The 20,035-nt window shown below is 37.1% G+C and overlaps 1 pseudogene; it reads left to right on the top strand.

The window, feature by feature from the left end:
* Positions 1-15,017: 15,017 nt before the first annotated feature.
* On the top strand, positions 15,018-15,116 carry LOC132280365 (small nucleolar RNA R71; annotated as a pseudogene).
* Positions 15,117-20,035: the final 4,919 nt, after the last annotated feature.

The raw sequence follows: 20,035 nt of genomic DNA, 5'->3' as shown, positions 1-20,035 counted from the left end.
CTTATCGGGGACGGCCTCATAGACCTCACCCAAAAGCGTGAGTTTTTCCGGTTTGGATGATAGTCCTCCCACTACGCCGAAGGACCGGTGCAGGAATCGATGTACTAGATGATGGTAATTCAACAGGAACTTCTTGTGTCTTATCATTCTCAGTATTTATATTAGATGTGTCCACAGTGGGTATATCTGATGTGCCAACCATCTCCTCTAACACTATCTGGCTACTAGGTCTGTGGTTCATAATATAAACCTCCTCCAAGTAAACAGCATGAGTGCTAACAATAACCTTTTTGTCCCTGGGATCATAGAATAATCCACCTCTAGTGCCTTTAGGATAGCCAACAAATAAGCATGCATCCGATCTTGCTTCCAACTTGTCTGCCTGTTTCTTACGCACGTGTGCTGGACACCCCCATATATGCATGTGATTTAAACTAGGTTTATGTCCAAACCACAGCTCATATGGCTTTCCTGAAACAGACTTGGATGGAACACAGTTCAAAATAACATCGCTGATTCTAAGGCTAATCCCCAAAATGATAGAGGTAATGTAGCAAAACTCATCATAGATCTAACCATGTTAAGTAAAGTTCTGTTTCTCCTTTCTGCCACTCCATTCTGTTGAGGGCAGTCAGGTGCGGATAACTGGCGCACAATACCCTCAATGACCATATGATCCTTGAACTCCCCCAAGAGGTATTCACCTCTTCGATCAGATCGAAGTGTTTTGATAAGTTTATCTAATCTACGCTCCACTTCCGCCTGAAACTCACAGAATTTTCCATAAGCTTCTGACTTGTGTCGCATTAGGTAAATATATCCAAAACGTGAATAATCATCAATGAAAGTGATGAAATACTCAAACCCTCCTCTCACTTGGGTGTTCATGGGACCACACACGTCTGTGTGCACCAACTCTAATTGTTCTTTGGCTCTATATCCTTTGGCTGAGTAAGCCCTTCGAGTCATCTTTCCTTCAATACAGGATTCACAAGTTGGCATAGGCTCCTCTGCCTCATAAGGTAATAAACCTTCTTTAACCAACCTTTGAATCCTATTTTGATTGATGTGACCCAATCGTAGATGCCAATGATACAATGAATTTGGAGAAACTGCTTTTCTTTTAACATTCAATCTAGATGAAGTTGCATTTAATTCATAATTTTGCATTTGATATGAGCTATGAGTTAAAACATGTAGATTATCTTTCAATGCACCAGAAGTTATAACACAACCATTTAATTTAATTAAAACATTTTTTCCAAAAGTAAAAATATAATTTTTGCAAACCAACGAAGAAACTGAAATTAAATTGTGCCTAACATTTGGCGCATAAAGACAATCTTCTAAAATAAGACTCCTCCCATTATCAAACTGCATATGAACCACTCCCACTGCTTTAGCTTCCACCTTAGCATTAGATCCCATATGCAAGTATATCTCTCCTTCATTGAGGCTTTTGGACTCCTGGAATCCCTGCAATGAATTGCAAATATGATTAGTGGCTTCAAAATCTATGCACCAGGAATCTATAGATTCAACCACATTACATGCCTCAACAATGAATATACCTTTTCCTTTGCCTTGTGTGCGAAGTATTGGGCAGTTAGGTTTCTAGTGACCCGGTTGACTGCAATGGAAGCAATTCCCTTATCCTTTTGGATTACTTTGTTTGGCACAACCACAGTTTTGGCACCATCCTTCTTTTTCTTGCCCCTCCTCTTGGGCCTAGAAGTGGATGGTCCAGCAGACTAAGTGTAGTTGATAGATGCACCCTTGCTTTTGTTTATCCTTTCAAAGGTTACCAACTCATTCAATAGTTTAACGAGTGTGTACTCAAGCTTATTCATATAATAATTAACCCTAAAAGAGTTAAATGAGTCTGGCAATGAAGCGATAATCATTTCAACCTGAAGTTCACCATCCAAGTTGCATCCAAGGATCTCCAGTTCATTTAAAAAACCAATCATTTTTAAAGCATGTTCCCGAACTGAAGTACCTTGGACCATCTTAATGGTCATCAAATTTGTCATAGCATTTTGGCGTGCATTCTTACCAATTTGCCCAAACATTTCCTTAAGGTTAAGCATGATGTCTGCAGAAGTGAGATATTGAAGATGTTGACTTTGGAGTACATTCGAGAGTGAAGCAAGAATGTAGCACCTAGTCATCTCATATGCTTTATTCTATTTCTTAAAAACTTCATGCTCCTCAAGAGGATCCTCAGGCAAAGGTGGAGAAGGTCTGGGAGTAATAAGCACATAATTCAACCCCTCATATGTGAGTACAATATCTAGTTGCCTTTTCCAATTGATATAATTAGGTCCAGTTAATCGATTTTCTTTTAGTATGTTTGCAAGTGGACTGAATGGACTAGTCATGATAAATCTGAAAATAAAAGCATTCATACAATAAATAAAGTGAATTATAATAATCATGCAAGTATAAAATAATTAATTAATCGTGGGTCCCTTAACCACATTGCATGAAAAATCGGATAATCAATATGCCAATAACTTATTCGGTTGGCGGAATTCATTATTGCTTATTGACGAGAACAACTCATTATTTCCATATCTCTTTAGACAATGCCTTATATATATATATGAAATAATTCCTGATTAGATTTAGCCTTTCTAAAATCACCTAGTATAGACCACTCCGTTGGGGAGCTAGTACTATTGATTTTAGATTGAGTGTATAACATAATTAATGCTCCAACAAAAAATCAAATATTAAACATATTGCCATTAATAGCTTAGACTCTTTAAATCATGCGTAGGGCCTTATTTTTAAAGATCTAACTATAATGGTTATAAATATTTTCGTGAGACCGCCATTCTTGTAATCTAGACTCTTTAAATCATGCGTGGAGCCTTATTTTTAAAGATTTAATCACAATGGTTATAATTACGAAGGTCATGGGGTAATGTATAAAAATCCCTACTCCCACTCAATTTTTAATAATATAAAACTAGGGTTTTCAATTCATGATTTAATGCATGCAAAACGCCTTAATTTTAATCCAATTAAATTTAGAAAATATATGGATTTTAAATGATTCACCAATATTTAATTTGAGGCAAAAAATAATTTTCAAAAATAATTTTTCTGTTTCCCAATAAATGCCCTCAAATTAATTAGCAATCTAATCCAATTTATCTTCATAATTTTATTAATATAAATCAAGCCATTTAGTTAAAAACATGGATCCAATGCATGAACAATTATAATAAGCATTAAATTATTCCATGCATCAAATAATAGACTGAAGCAATATAAATGGCCAATGGATTCAGTTTTTAACATTTAAAAACTATTCTTGTTGTACGGGCGTCCTTCAACTGTCTGTAAATACCGATAGGAAGCTTGTACGCATCAGGAGAAGCAAAACGCCGCTTGGAACGAGCCCGGAGGACCCCACATGAACTGGCACGCGCCTAGCGCAGGCTGCAAGACTCGGCACGTGCTCCCACGCACCCCCACGCGCTGGCACGCGCTTGGGGCTGGCGCGTGCAATGCACGCACCAACGTGTGCCTTCTCCTAGCGCGTGTGGAACACGCGCCAGGCTCATAATATTTATGCCACACCTGATCCGGGCCACCTCCGACGCCCCTTCTCGCCGCCGGCGAAGCTTCGGCCACCGAAAAAACGTCGAAAAAATTTCAAAAAATCCGAAAAAATCTCAGAAAATTAAATTAAGCCTCAAAAAATTTCTGAAAAATTTGAAAAAATTCTAGAAAATTACTGAAGCATAATTTAACCCTTTTAGACCCTCTTGAAGCTTCATAGCATCCTTTGATGAATATTACATGGCTTTAATAAATACTTACAATTTGAAATACAATGAAAAAATTAAATTACATCATTGAATTTTCAAACGGCTAAAACAAAGCCTTAATTACATTCATCCAAAAATAAAATTACATTCTATATACCTATAAGCTTCATCCATGGCCCAAACACACATCATCATCCATTTACAATTATACATACATCATCATGTATTAATATATATCAACATAATAAATCATTCATCAATATATATCAATAATTTTATATATGTATATATAATTTGGATCCATGAATTTGATTTTTATAAACACATGTTCTCTAGTAATGAATCAAACCATGTGCTCTGATACGACTGTTGGGAAACGTGCAAGTTTTTAAAACTTTTGAGGGATTTGCAATCATGGATCTTGATTCATTACATAGAGACAAGTTTTATGCAAAGATAAATAAAAGATGATGCATAATTCAATAAACAGATTGAATACTTACATCAAAGGTCTGAATAAACCTTTTGAACTTTCCTCTAAAGTGAATGTTCTCACTTATTGTAGATCCCTTTAGCAAGATCCTTTCTCCTTCTTTTTGATTATTATCTTCCCTTTAGGAATCACCAATATGCCTTGATGAATGACCTTGGAATCTAGGCTGGTGGTAGCCTCCTTTAGAAGAGAAAACAAAACCCTAAAATCTAGAGAGAGAAAGTGTATTCCTTTTTCTTCTTCTCCAAGTCACCCCTAAAATATACATGAACTCATGTATATATAGGCAAAATAAAAATAAGAATAAGGAAACAATAAATCATTCTCCATCTCTAATTCAACTTTCTCAATTCTAACATGACTCCAATATCAACTTGGGCTATTGGTGAGAATCCTTTTGGGCTTACTATTTTCTTGGCTCCTATAAATTAATAATTGGTCCGGTCCATTAAACCATGGACCCAATTAAATTAATTCATAAATTAATTTCTACTCCACTAAAAGAAATTAATTGCACTCCAATTAAATAGTAAATAACCTCTAAGTCAATGTTGCACTTTGACCCTCTATGCTTAATTATTTATCGCATAATTAAAGCCATCAATCCGACAACATAATTAATATAATTATTTTGTTACCTTTGATTATTTCCGGCTCAATCACAATAAAATATTTATTTGACAAAAAATAATAATAATTTATTAAATAAATATATATATAAAACATTTTGTCTAAAACATACGAAGGCCTTCGAATTTAATTTGTGATCAACCATAATCAAAACAAAATAAATACAAATAGCACTGATGCAAATATTGAGAATATAAACCTCTAATTATTAATTACATAACTACCCAAAGTATCGATCTAAGGATCCCGAGGTATCCGCCGAACAAATCAAAGTAATTATTAATTAATAAAAGAGTCTATACTTCTCTCATGCTTGAGAGTTAAAAGCCATGACTGTGATAGAGAGCAATTGCATACGACAGCTCTCGCAATATATCTCAATCTATCGTGGACTCGGTTTAAGTCTTAACTAATTAAATGTCCATCCATAATTACCGACTTTAAACCATTTATGATTACTAATTTATAACATAGTATTAATTGCTATTACATACATATAAATATATTATGTAATCAAGTGGACACAATCAATTCCATAATGAATCGAGCAAATAATACATTCCATTCACCAATTGTATAATGCTTTAATAATAATATCTAGATAAGAAACCATGACTTTTACAATCCAAAATTAGAATTTGCTATGCTAGGGCACACATATCCTAACACTACGACCATGCATGCACAATGCAACACAATAAAAAATAATGACAAACACTTCACCTTCACAACAAGTCAATAATCAACAAACCTCTTCCACATACAATGTTCCCATACTCCCATGCTTTAACAATAGTATGCAAGAAAAGTAAATTGCCTCCATGTGGGTTCACGATTTATCTAAGAATTGAAATACAAGCCTCCACGCGGGCCGACAATTTAACTAAGGGTTTGAGTAAGAAAAAGCTCACAAAGGTCCTTTAGCACTTTAACTCCAAATTTTTAGCTTTTAGCTTAGCAATTTTTTTATGATTTTAGCCTTTTTCCTTGCTTGCTTAGCTCCTTTGCTTGTATGTTCCTATGATCATCTTCTTAGCCCAATGCTCCTAGTCAAACAAGAACCAACACAATAAGTAACAAAAATTGAAATGAAAATAAAGTAAAGACACGATCAGAAGAGTACTAATTCCTAATTGATTCCACAAATATGACGTTGCCAATCAATCAATCCCCGGCAACGGCGCCAAAAAACTATGTTGACTTCCCGGGGGTGCATATAAAGTAATGCACAACACTTTAAGTTTGGAAATTAGTGTCAAGTGGGCATCATAATTTAAATTTATAAACCGCTTAACACCTATACTATGTAGTATGACTGAGAAAGGATCGTCCCAAGGGATTGAGGGTCGTACTAGGTTGAGGAAGCAAAATTAAGGTTAGTATGTTGAGTGATTAAAATTGTGGTTGGTGGTGAATTACACTAAGATGCAATTTAACTAAAGTAAACAATAATGCAATAAAGAGAATAAAAGAGAGAGAAGGATCTTGGGGTTTAGAGATCACCGCCAAGCATAGCTTTTCTACACCTTTAATGAATGATTAATGAGGGAAAAAACATGTATTGCAACAAAGTGTGAGTGTGTGGTTGTTCCAACAAGTATGGATGACAAATTAAGCATATATTGTCTAAGCAACATGGTGAATAGCACAACATATCAAATTAAGCCATTAATCTTTTTTTTAAGCTCACAATCCAAACACATCACAAGGTTAGAGATATATATTACTTCCTATCATAAGTATGGAACATCAACAACAAGCATGGATTGTCCTCCCATTTGATAACTACACTACAAGTAAGCTAATGACATGAAATTAAACTAATTAAACTAAGGGAGAGGTACAATCCATCAAGAAATGAGTATGAACCATCAAATAAACCAGAAGAATATTCTATTAAGCACTATGTCTTGACAATCTCTAAATCTATAGCACCAATACACATAGTCATGCATCAATAACACATGAAATAGAGACAAACACATGAACATCTATTCTAGCATACATAGACATATGGATAGAATGAAATGATCAATTGGAAGCATTAAACCACACAAATCATTGAATAAACTAGATCTATATATATATAAATGTCAAGACATGAATCACAATACAAATCCCCACAAAAATACATAGTTCAAGAAGTAGAAAGCATGCTTAGGGCTAACTCTAGCCCTAAGAGGATGTCTGGCCACTCCTGGATGATGTCCTCAAACCCTCAAGGGCAAGCTCCATGGAAGAAATATGCTCCTTGGTTGATGAAGAGTCTCCAATACTGTCTCTAGCCTCCTCCTCTCCTTTACTTCCTTACTAAGTATTATCTTTTCTAAGTATGTGTATATGTGTAAAAATGGCTCATATTCCTTATATAGGTAGGTCAAAAATAACCCCAAATGAGCTACGCTCATACGCCAATAATCCTCTAATGATTGGATATGAGACAACTTTTAATGAGCTGGAATTTGGATTTTTCTCGGGATTTGGGAAGTTCGATTGATCGAACTTGAGGTGAGATCGATCGAACATGGTTGAGATCTATCGAATTGAAGCTGGATGGATCCTCAATTGTGGCGCCTTTTTGGATAAAAAACAAATTTGAGATATTTTAAAGATATTTCTAGGAAAAGGACAAAAGTGGTTGGTAGGGTGGTACAGCTAGATAAGATCTGGTATGTGGATAAGGACAAGAAAGTTTGATCGATCAGAGAATGATGTTGGATCGATCGAACTTTTGGGATCTCTGAAGATGACATCATGGCCTGGATCTATCTTGAAGTGCTGAGATCGATGAAAGTTGGATCGATCGAACTTTTCTTGAGATCGATTGAAGTTGCTGAAATTTCACCCTTTGCTTCCTTTCGCTCTACTTTGCTCCTTTCTTTGATTCATCCCAGAATTGCTTTATTTTTGCTCTTATTGGCTGAGTTAGCTTGTTTGGGGATAAGTACCTGAAAGTGGAAATAACATAAAATCAATGCAAAACGAGAAAATAAGGTAGATAAAGGTCCTAGAACACCTAAGCTTAAAGGGTTTAAATACGTACTTTTCAGCCCTCATCACACCTCCAAACTTAAATATTGCTAATCCCTAGCAATGAACTAGAAAGTAAAGGAATGAAATGAAAACTATACAACTATGAACTAGAATGCAATAAATGCATAATGCCACTTTCGTAGGGAATACGATTACATTTAGCATATTCAACAAGCCTTTTAAACCCCTCGGTTATCCCTAGTGGACGAGTAAAGTCTCGTGAGGGTTTCCAAAAATGATACCCACAAATATTAAGCTCATTCTTTCAAAAGAGGCACTAATATTGAAAACAAGCATTGGGAGAAAACTACCTCAAGTATGCAATTTTTCAAACATTTCCAAGCAACCTCCCAAAATCTCAACATCAAGCAAGCAAATATGGTCCTCCACACATCAAGAAAATGATCATGAAAATTAAAACAACTCTAGAATCCTTTTTGAGTGGACCGGCATCAAATACGTTGCTATCTTAGCCAACTAAAGTATTAATCACATCCTTTCCCTCAAACTAGCATACAAATCTAGTACCGATCATCAAGACAAAAAGTTGACCTTTTATTAAAGCTTTATTGTTCTAGGTGCGCCTATTCTTTTCATTTGATTTTTTTTTTTTTTTTAGGATCAAAGATGAAAGCCTGGTGTAATGTGTTGATCTATTAAGCTTTCTAGCGATTCATGAGGTCCAGCGTTTGGTCAATGACTCCCAAACCAAACGGCTTTAGGGCACTAGGTGTTCAAACACCCCTACGGACTTACAAGCTCAAATCAACTAGGCTACAAATAAAAACAACCGCCATCTAATCATTTTCCACTTCTTACCTTTTGGGAGACGTCCTCACTTTTTTTATTACTTTTGTAATTTTTTTTTTGTATTCAATTATTAACTTAGAGTTTGGGCCCTTTAACTTTCGGCGCGAGAAGTTCAATGCTTGATGAGGCTAGAATCCCGACTATTTAGTGAAAAGGGGTTATTATCCACCTTTATCAAGAATGAAAGCTTTCAATGCACTACTAGCCCAATTGGGATATAACTAATTCAATAATCAAGAAAGCATGTACCCCACAAATGAATGCTAATGTGCACCTGTGCTAGTGTAGAATCCTAAAGTGAATCTCAAAACAATCACAAAATCAGGATGATGTGGACCAAAAGTGCTAACAAGATATCAATTTTTCGAAAAATTTACTCCTAAATAGCATCCACAAGGCATACAAGGAGTATTGGACTTTTAAGTCAAACAATTTTTAAATTTTAAGCAGCATGGTCCTCAAAAGATCAAAATCATAGCTAGTTATGGGCCAATCATAGAAAATCTCTCAAATACACAAGTCATGCTCAAAATTTTGAATTTAAAAACAAATACTGCAAAACACCATTACCCCCAAACTTAAATGGCACAATGTCCTCAATGTGCAAAGAGAACAAAAGGAAAGTGTATACCAGTGCAATTAAGGGAAAGAATGGCTAGGACAGAAGTATCCAAAGTGGGTGGCATAGCCCCCCCCCCCCCCCCAAACTTGGGATTAACTGTGGTCCTGAAATTTGGCACTTGGATAAACTCATCAGATAACAAAAGGGATAATAACACTGCACAATAGACATGTAAGTGTAAATAGGATATCAACTGAAAAATAGAGAGAGGTATAAGGGTGGTCCTGAAAATTTTGGGCAGTACTCTCGCTCACCGAAGCCACTGGGATGCACCTGATGGAGTCAAACAGATAGCTATAAGAATATAAAAATATGACATCCATACAGAAAACATATATAAAGAAGGAAAAAAAAAAAAAAAAGTATAGTACATCCAGTATCGAAGCCAACAGATACGGTTGCAAGAATAATATAACAGTATCAAAAGCATGCAAATATGATAGATATATGGAAAGATCAAGTGGATGAGGTAGGACGGGCAGATCGCGCTCCACGGATGTCTCCGGATAGATCTCTGAATGCGGTCATGACATCCGTGTGAAGAGAAGCAATATCAGCTCTAATGGAGACAGCATCCTCTCCGATAGAGACCGTGTCAGCGCGGATAGATACTATAGCATCCTCCAAAGCCTGGAGTCGCTCTCGAAAGTCGGGAGTCTGTGCTGGAGCTTTAGGTACCGTTCGAGTAGGAGAATGATGATCCTGAGCCTGCTCCGGATCGTCAATGGGTGACCCAGCTGGAGAGTGCTGCTCTGCGTCCTCGGTAGGCTGCTCTAAATCGATGTCCATATGTACGGCAGCCGGATCAACTAGTATATCGTCCGCTGCCGGGTCTACTACTGCTGCTGCCTGCTCCTCTGCCTTTAACTCCTCAGCTGCCTTTACAACATTGTCCCTCAGACTCTTGATAAGAGCATTGTAGCTCTTATCCCAGTCCTTCTTCTTGAAGGAATAACCCGAGATTCAGTCTGCTCCCGTGGCTAGAAGGGATAGCGCTGGTCTTGTAGAATCTGGGTGATGAGATGGCCAAATGGAAGATATTTAGCCCTTTCGGGCTTGGCCTTGCTGATGTGGTTGACATATAGCTTCATCATGACGCTCCAGATGAGCGCTGGGATAGATAACCAATGCCCTGTATAGAATGCGTACAGAGCTGTCAAATAGTCGTCGTGCCTCTGTGTTTTATAGCCAGTCATAAAGATGTTACGGAACAGGACACAGTCAAAAAACCATAGGTCATCTAGAAGATTGGTCTGGGTGGCATAGGTCTCACCACCGGCATAGTGACCTGTAAGTAAAATGGCCATGTCTGTATATGTGGGCCTATAAAGAGTGGGATATGTGTCCTGTAGCTCTGGAGGGCAAACGTGTGGACACTGGCAAGATCTGGACAATGTGTCTACAGTAATGCAGATCGGGTAGCCATCAATGGTGGTCCGCAGCTCCACTAGGTTACTCAGTGCAGGCTGGAGGTTCTGGAAGAACATCCGGACCAATCACGTGTACACTGGGTATGAGACAGTGGCTAGTATGGCTGAGATGCCTCGTCTGAAGATATTATCGTATGCTGACCGAGTAAGCACCGATCGGTAAAAGAAGTCTGTGTCGAAGACTGACTCATGCGCACTTGAAGGCGTGAGTATCTATATAATGGCCGGTCTAACTCCTGGGATGGCTGAGCTGGCTGTGGTGGTGGAGATGTTATGTGCTCAGCCTTAACATCACCCTGAAAAGAAGATGCTTCGTCTGAAGACTGTAGGCGGTAGTCAGTTGGAAACTGAGATGGAGTGGGCTCCTGGGCATGAGATGGACCCTCCTTGTCGTCTAAACTCTGCCTGCCCCTACGATGATAGTGTCCGCGGGCTACATTCTTGACCCTAGCTATGGTCTACAAAATAAAAGAAAAAACTTGCAAAGGAAGTCAGTGCCGATATAAAGAATTAAAGTACAATTCATAGAATCATGTATGTTAAATAGGATAGATAAAATAGATAGAGAAAATGAATCTATTTAAGTGACAAGGAATAAGTGACAAGATGTGAAACATGCTGGACAATATAAGTATAAAATGCATCCAATGTGGAAAACACAGGCATTGGGCATGTATGAGATGGCATGAAAGACAAGAGATGGTGTGTGAGATGTGTGAAACAAATCTATTAAGTTCAATCGATCACAAAAATGTGAGATCAATTCAAGTTCGATCGACCAAGAATGAGTGAGAACGATCTGTTACAAATCGATCGAATAAAAAGTTCGATTGATCAAACTGTGAAGTCAAATTTGAAAAGTCACAGATCTATGACGTGGATGGCACGGGGCCTTCACGAACATGGTCGTGGGCCCATCAACACAACAAATCAACTTATTAGGTCACTTGGTTAGGCCCATGTTCCAAAAATCGAATCAAAATCACGAAAAAAATACAAAAACATATATACATATATACATATATGTACAAAGAACTCAAAGCTTCATCAATGGAGTTATTCATCATGGAAACAACTTAGATCTAACATTTATAGCATGTATGCATCAAATCTAAGCTTAAATCAAGGAGATGAGGTTCGGATCTCACCGGAGTCAAGAGAGAAGTGGAGATGCGAAGGGGGTGATATGCGAATCAAGATCTGAGAGGAGAGAGAGTGATTCGACGCCTGGGATGCTCGCCAGTGTCTCGCCGGAGATGGAGAAGAGTTGGGATGCAACGGCGAAGGGGAAACAAGGGTCTGAGATCGATTCTTGTGGAATCGATCGAATGACCCTGAATCGATTTTAAAAACATTTCCTTGCCAGTTGGATCGATTGAACTGAATCTCAGATCGATCGAACTGACTTTGATCTCTCCTCTTAAGTGATAAACTATTTTTGTGATTTTTTTTTTTTATAATATATAAAGAAATATATTTTTGGAAAATAATAAAATATATATATATATATATATATATATGTATGTATTTTAAAAACAAGGTCAAAATTGAAAAACAGAGAACAAAGATTGATCTCCCCAAGATCGATCACAGAATACCTTCGATCGATCGAAATGCATATAGTTGAAGAAATGTTCGATCGGTGAGACAGAGAGGCTTTTGGATGCAGGTTGATGCAGGTTCAAAATTTTTCTAAGTGTTGGATCTGTAGATTGATCCAAGAAGAAGTTTGATCGATCGAAGAAATTTAGATCGATCTAGGAACAAGTTCGAATGATGGGACAGAGAGTGATTTGGATGCATGTTGGAAGTTCGATCAATCAAACTCATTTTGAGATCGATCGAACTTATGAAAAATGCTCAATTTTAACATAAAAGTGCGTGCAATCCTAATCACAGTTCCTAGCAATGCATATGAACCCAAAGCCAAAATCTAGACTTCGCAAGAAATAAAATTAAAGATAGAAATGAGGGAGGAATAGGGTTTTAACACCCTACGAAATGTCTTGCTAGTCTTCAACGTCTCTAGCAAGACGTTGGGCTCTCTTAGCCCGGATCAAACATTTTGTAGTGCATCCCCTCCTCAATGGGGTGATAAGTGCTTTGAACTCCACCCAACAAATGGTTATTTAAGGAACTTGTTGGATTAAGCTCAAAAGACGTTTTCGGTCCTTGGTAAAGATAATCTTTGGGCTTTCACGCCCTTTCAAAACAAAATTTTGAAACAACTTTCTTTGGTTTCAAAGTTCAAGATGGACTTTTTGGAACTTTGGTCTCACACAAAAACTCAATTCCTTCACTTTTAAGGTCATGACAATTCTCTACAACATTAATCTCTTCATGCTTGTCAAATGAGTTGGGGGTTGGATTAAAAATATTCAACTTTACCTTCATATGGCCAAATGAAATCTTCATTATCCCCGTCCTACAATTAATGTTGGCATTTACGGTTGCCAAGAAAGGACGGCCAAGGATAATAGGAATTTGGCTCTTAGGATTTGGGACCGATTCCGTGTCAACGACAACAAAATCAACGGGAAAGAAGAATTTATCAATCTTAATTAAGACATCCTCAATGATACCCCTAGGCTTTTTGATTGATCGGTTGGAAAGTTGTAAAACTACTGACGTCGGTTTCAAGTCTCCTAAGCCTAACTTGACATATACCAAGTATGGAAGAAGATTAACACTTACTCCTAGGTCAACAAGAGCCCGATTAATGATATGATCACCAATACATGAAGTGGTAGGTGAACAGGGGTCCTTAAACTTTAGAAGAGTGTTATGATGTAAAATTGTGCTTACTTTCTCGGTTAAGACCACTTTTCTAGGTGCTTGGCTTTTGTTCTTCCTCTTTTGCGTGCACAAGTCTTTTAAGAACTTGGCATAAGCCAAAATTTGCTTGATTGCATCCAAAAGTGGAAGATTAACTTTCACTTGCCTAAACATGTCCATGATTTCATTTACTTTGGCCTTTTGCTTGTCATTTGAAATGGATCCTTTTAAGGCATCCGGAAATGGAGCTTTTGGTTTAAAAACCTTTTCAGAAATTTTCTTTGAAGTCTCTTCAACATAAGAAGTTTTCAAATCATTTTACAAATTTCTCTTTTCAAAATCACTTCACATCACTTTTCAACACATTCTCATTTATATGGTCATGCACATGCAATTAAGGAGGAATAGGGTATGAAACAGAACGGGTGTCAACTTTTGGTTGCACCAGTTCACTCTCTTTATTGTACATACCCACTTGGTTATCCACAACATTTTCGCATCTCAAGGTAGTCACCGCATTGACATGCTTAATTGTGTGACCTTCCGATGAGGAATGAGTCTCCACAACACATTGTTGCTTTTGTGGGGCATTCAAAAGTATTTTTCCTTTCTCTCTAGCTTTCAAAGTACTAGCTATTTGCCCTACTTGGGTTTCTAGCTTAGAAATGGATTGAAAGTGAGAATGAAGTAATTGTGCGTTTGCCTCTAAAGTGCCCAAAGCAGTCAAAACTTTCTCTTCAAAAGCGAGAGTTCTAATATTTCCTTAGGAATATGATGGTTGATTAGGAAAATGAGAATTAGAGAACTGGTTTCCTTGTGATTGGTATGACGATCTAAAACCTTAGGAACATTGGCTTTGTAGTGTAGGTGAAATATACTTTCCTTGAAAACCACCTTGGGAAGGGTTTGAGCCCTCTCCTTGGCTTTTCCAAGAGAAATTCGGCTGATTTCTCCAACTAGGATTGTAGTGATTGCCATAAGGATTGTTCCATTGATTAGCAAAAACAACATTTGCTTGTTCATGATGCTCACTTTGCACATGTCCATGGGGACAATTGGAAGTAGAATGTAAATCACTTGAACAAGTCATACAGGTCTCATTAGATGCATAATGAGAATGGTTAAGGAAGGAAGATACTTGATTCACCGAGTTTTGGTTGTTCAAAAATTGATCAAACCTTTGAGATAATGATTTCATTTTGGCGGCAATTTCATTAGAGTGGTCGACTTGATGTAAGCCAACACTCTTCCTACCACTAGAATTTCTACCATTCTTTAAATATAAAGTACGATGCAAAGAATTTTCACTCATGCTCTCATAAAGATGCCACACGTCATCCTCATGCCTATCAATGTAAGAGCCACCCATGGAAGCATCAACCATGCCCTTGTAATTATCCGATAAGCTCTCAAAGAAATATTGAACTAATTGCCATTTGGGCATTTCATGATGTGGACACTTCCTAAGCTATTCATTAAAGTGTTCCCATGCCTCATGAAATGTTTCCCCATCCCCATGTGAAAATTCCTTAATTGAAGTCCTCATGGCATTGGTCTTAGAAACCGGATAGTACTTCTTCAAGAACTCTTGTTGCATTTCTGCCCAAGAAGTTATTGGAAAAGGCCTAAGATTGTTAAACCAATATTTTGCCTTGTCTTTAAGGGTAAATGGAAAAAATTTAAGCCATAAGACCTCTTCCGACATGTCCATATATTTTACGGTGGAACATACTTTAAAAAACTCATCCAAATGCTTGTAAGGTTTTTCACTTGGAAGTCCATGATAGTTAGGAAGCATTTATATGGTTTGTGGTTTGATTTCATAGAGGTGTACTCTAAATGGTGGCAATTCAATGCATGTGGGTGCATTATATTCATTAGGCACATAGTGATCTCTTAAAACAAGGGAAGGAATATCAATTGGAGGTGCAACATGGGCACCTTGATTGCCTTAAATGATGGTAGGTTATGGAGCATAGATTGGCCTTGACATTCCCAATGGAACTTGGCCTTATTGTTGTGGTGGATGAACAAATGGCCTTGGCATGCCTAATGGTACTTGCATGTTATCATGATGCATATTGGGGTGGAGGATACCTTGTTGGTCTAGGTGACCAAGGTCCTCCACATGGTCCTCATTGTGTCCTTCCATTGATGAAATAAATTGACTAGAACTACCTCTTTCCCTAGGGTTTCGAACAATGGATTCAAGATGAGAATTTAAAGCGACAAGAGTGGGTCTCAATGATCTACGACCATGCATGCACAATGCAACACAACAAGAAATAATGACAAACACTTTACCTTCACAACAAGTCAATAATCAACAAACTTCCTTCACATACAATGTTCCCATACTCCCATGCTTTAACAATAGTATGCAAGAAAAGTAAATTGCCTCCACCTGGGTTCATGATTTATCTAAGAATTGAAATACAAGCCTCCATGTGGGCCGACGACTTAACTTAGGGTTTGAGTAAGAAAAAGCTTACAATGGTCCTTGAGCACTTCAACTCCAAATTTTTAGCTTTTAGCTTAGCAAATTATTTTTTTTTTTTTTATGATTTTAGCCTTTTTCCTTGCTTGCTTAGCTCATTTGCTTGGATGTTCCTATGCTCATCTTCTTAGCCCAATGCTCCTAGTCAAACAAGAACCAACACAATAAGTAACAAAAATTGAAATGAAAATAAAGTAAAGACACGATCAAAAGAGTATTAATTCCTAATTGATTCCACAAATACGACGTATCCAATCAATCAATCCCCGGCAACGACGCCAAAAAACTATGATGACTTCCCGGGGGTGCGTATAATGTAATGCACAACACTTTGAGTTTGGAAATTAGCGTCAAGTGGGCATCATAATTTAAATTTATAAACCGCTTAACACCTATACTATGTAGTTTGAGTGAGAAGGGATTGTCCCAAGGGATTGAGGGTCGTACTAGGTTGAGGAATCAAAATTAGGGTTAGTAGGTTGAGTGATCAAAATAGTGGTTGGTGGTTGAATTACACTAAAATGCAATTTAACTAAAGTAAACAATAATGCAATAAAGAGAATAAAAGAGAGACAGAGATCTTGGGGTTTAGAGATCACCACCATGCATAGCTTTTCTACACCTTTAATGAATGATTAATGAGGGGAAAAACACATACTGCAACAAAGTGTGTGTGTGTGGTTGTTCCAACAAGCATGAATGACAAATTTAGCATATATTGTCTAAGCAACATGGTGGATAGCACAACATATCAAATTAAGCCATTAATCCTTTCTTTAAGCTTACAATCCAAACACATCACAAGGTTAGAGATATATGTTACTTGCTTTCATAAGTATAGAACATCAACAACAAGCATGGATTGTCCTCTCATTTAACAACCACACTACAACTAAGCTAATGACATAAAGTTAAACTAATTAAACTAAGGGAGAGGTACAATCCATTAAGAAAAGAGTATGAACCATCAAATAAACCGCAAGAACATTCCATTAAGCACTATGTCTTGACAATCTCTAGATCTATAGCAACAATACACATAGACATACATCAATAACAAATGAAATAGAGACAAACACATGAACATCTATTCTAGCATACATAGACATATGGATAGAATGAAATGATCAATTGGAAGCATTAAACCACATGAATCACTGAATAAACAAGATTTATATATATATAAAAATGTCAAGACATGAATCACAATACAAATCCCCTAAAAAATACATAAATCAAGAAGTAGAAAGCATGTTGAGGGCTAACTCTAGCCCCAAGAGGATGTCTAGCCACTCATTGATGATATCCTCCAACCCTCAAGGGCAAGCTCTATGGAAGAAATCTGCTCCTTGGTTGATGAAGAGTCTCCAATGGTGTCTCTAGCCTCCTCCTCTCTTTTGCTTCCTCACTAAGTATTATCTTCTCTAAGTATGTGTATATGTGTAAAAGTGGCACATATTCCTTATATAGGTAGGTCAAAAATCACCCCAAATGAGCTGGGCTCATACACCAATAATCCTCTAATGATTGGATATGAGACAACTTTTAATGAGCTGGAATTTGGATTTTTCTCGGGATTTGGGAAGTTCGATTGATCGAACTTGAGGTGAGATCGATCGAACATGGTTGAGATCTATCGAATTGAAGCTGGATGGATCCTCAATTGTGGTGCCTTTTTGGATAAAAAAACAAATCTGAGATATTTTGAAGATATTTCTAGGAAAAGGACAAAAGTGGTTGGTAGGGTGGTACAGCTGGATAAGATCTGGTATATGGATAAGGATAAGAAAGTTTGATTGATCAAAGAATGATGTTGAATCGATCGAACTTTTAGGATCTCTGAAGATGACATCATAGCCTAGATCTATCTTGAAGTGCTGAGATCGATGAAAGTTGGATCGATCGAACTTTTCTTGAGATTGATCGAAGTTGCTGGAATTCCACCATTTGCTTCCTTTTGCTCTACTTTGCCCCTTTCTTTGATTCATCCCAGAATTGCTTCATTTCTGCTCTTATTTGGCTGAGTTAGCTTGTTTTGGGGATATGTACCTGAAAGTGGAAATTACATGAAATCAATACAAAACGGAAAAATAAGATAGATAAAGGTCCTAGAACACCTAAGCTTAAGGGGTTTAAATACGCACTTTTCAGCGCTCATCAGTTATGATTGTTTGAAGTTTCGTTAATTTTATCGATTTTGACAACCTTAAATTTTCTAAGTTTAGGAAAATTTGATCGATCGAATTGAAATCTGATTGATCGGACTGAGAGCAAATTCTGGCATCTTTTGAAATTTTTCTAGGTGTGGGAGAATCCGATCGATCAGATTGAAATCTGATTGATCGGACTGAACCCAGAAAGTGGACATGGACTTCCAAGGGTGCTTTGGTTTGTTCCTAACTTGCAGTTATAACTATGGGCACATTCAAACAACTCAAAATCAGCCCCAAAATATCCACACACATAAATACATTGACAAAACAACATCCATACATCATAATTGATCCATATTACATCATAATAGCCAAAATGAGGAAAGTTAAATACACATGAACAAATAAATGCCTCTACATTGCCATTTCAATAAAACAAAATAATACATGATTAACCCAAAACTTTACATACATAGTATAGACTACAATTAATGTCAAGATTTCACTTCCTAACAAAGTTTACAATTATGAAGATGAATCATCCACTTCGTCCTTTATGAGTCCTAAAATGTTTAAAATAAGTAGTGAGCACCACCACTCTGTAGAGGAATCCTAAACGGTGTTTCCTCAAGTCGAGTAAGCATGGCAACAACCAAATAGAAGTATAGTAAGATGGAGATGGGTCATGCAAAGGATTTAAATCACTAATCAACCATCAAGCATATAACAAGCTCCAAATATCAAATGAATGCCATGCATTATACGTCTATGCCATACACAGAACCGACTCATACAAACTCACACCAAAAGTATACTAAATGGCCAAACTTCGGGTACCTCATTCTGTCCTTATAGAGCATTAGTATCGTCGTTAAAGGGGTACCTCCCCAATACCAATGTTTAAGAAATCCTTTACTCCACAAACTTTGTAGACTTATTTCCACCCATGACTTCCTACACACACTTTACCCATACCAACACCATGCCATGGTAATGTCATCTGGTGTGTCGTGGAACCCAATTGCAATAACAGTTTAGTGTGGCCAAGTTTAAATTTATAGAATGCCACTACCACTACTAACTAAAATATAATAAGAGTGAGTAGGGATCGTCCTAAGGGATATCGAGTGTATTTGTACTTGGAAATCAAGGTCGGATTAGTAGGTCGAATGATCAAAGACGGTTTGATTAGTTAATTAAACTACAATTTAAACTAAATAAAAGTAATGTGAAGCAACGAGAATAAATGGAGTGTAGAGAATATAAGAGAAAGGTCTTGGGACTTAGAGTTCACCACTAAGCATTACCTTCCTAGACATTCAATGTTTGAAGGATTAAGGGGAATATATGTTGTAATTAAAAGGATTAAGGGGAATATTTAAGAAATCCTTTACTCCATAAACTTTGCAAACTTATTTCCACCCATGACTTCCCACACACCACTCTACCCACACCAACACCATGCCATGGTAATGTCATGTGGTGTGTCGTGGAACCCAATTGCAATAACAGTGTAGTGTGGCCAAGTTTAAATTTGTAGAATGCCACTACCACTACTAACTAAAATATAGTAAGAGTGAGTAGGTATCGTCCCAAAGGATATCGAGTGTATTTGTGCTTGGAAATCAAGGTCGGATTAGTAGGTCGAATGATCAAAGACGGTTTGATTAGTTAATTAAACTACAATTTAAACTAAATAAAAGTAATGTGAAGCAACTAGAATAAATGGAGTGTAAAGAATATAAGAGAAAGGTCTTGAGACTTAGAGTTCACCACTAAGCATTACCTTCCTAGACATTCAATGTTTAAG

The sequence above is a fragment of the Cornus florida genome, unplaced genomic scaffold (assembly GCF_030987335.1).
Source record: "Cornus florida cultivar Cherokee Brave unplaced genomic scaffold, ASM3098733v1 CherokeeBrave_3.0.0_Hap2_Chr10, whole genome shotgun sequence".
NCBI classification, from domain to species: domain Eukaryota; kingdom Viridiplantae; phylum Streptophyta; class Magnoliopsida; order Cornales; family Cornaceae; genus Cornus; species Cornus florida.
The sequence above is the reverse complement of the archived record's forward strand: the minus strand, read 5'-3'. Positions and strand labels throughout refer to the sequence as shown.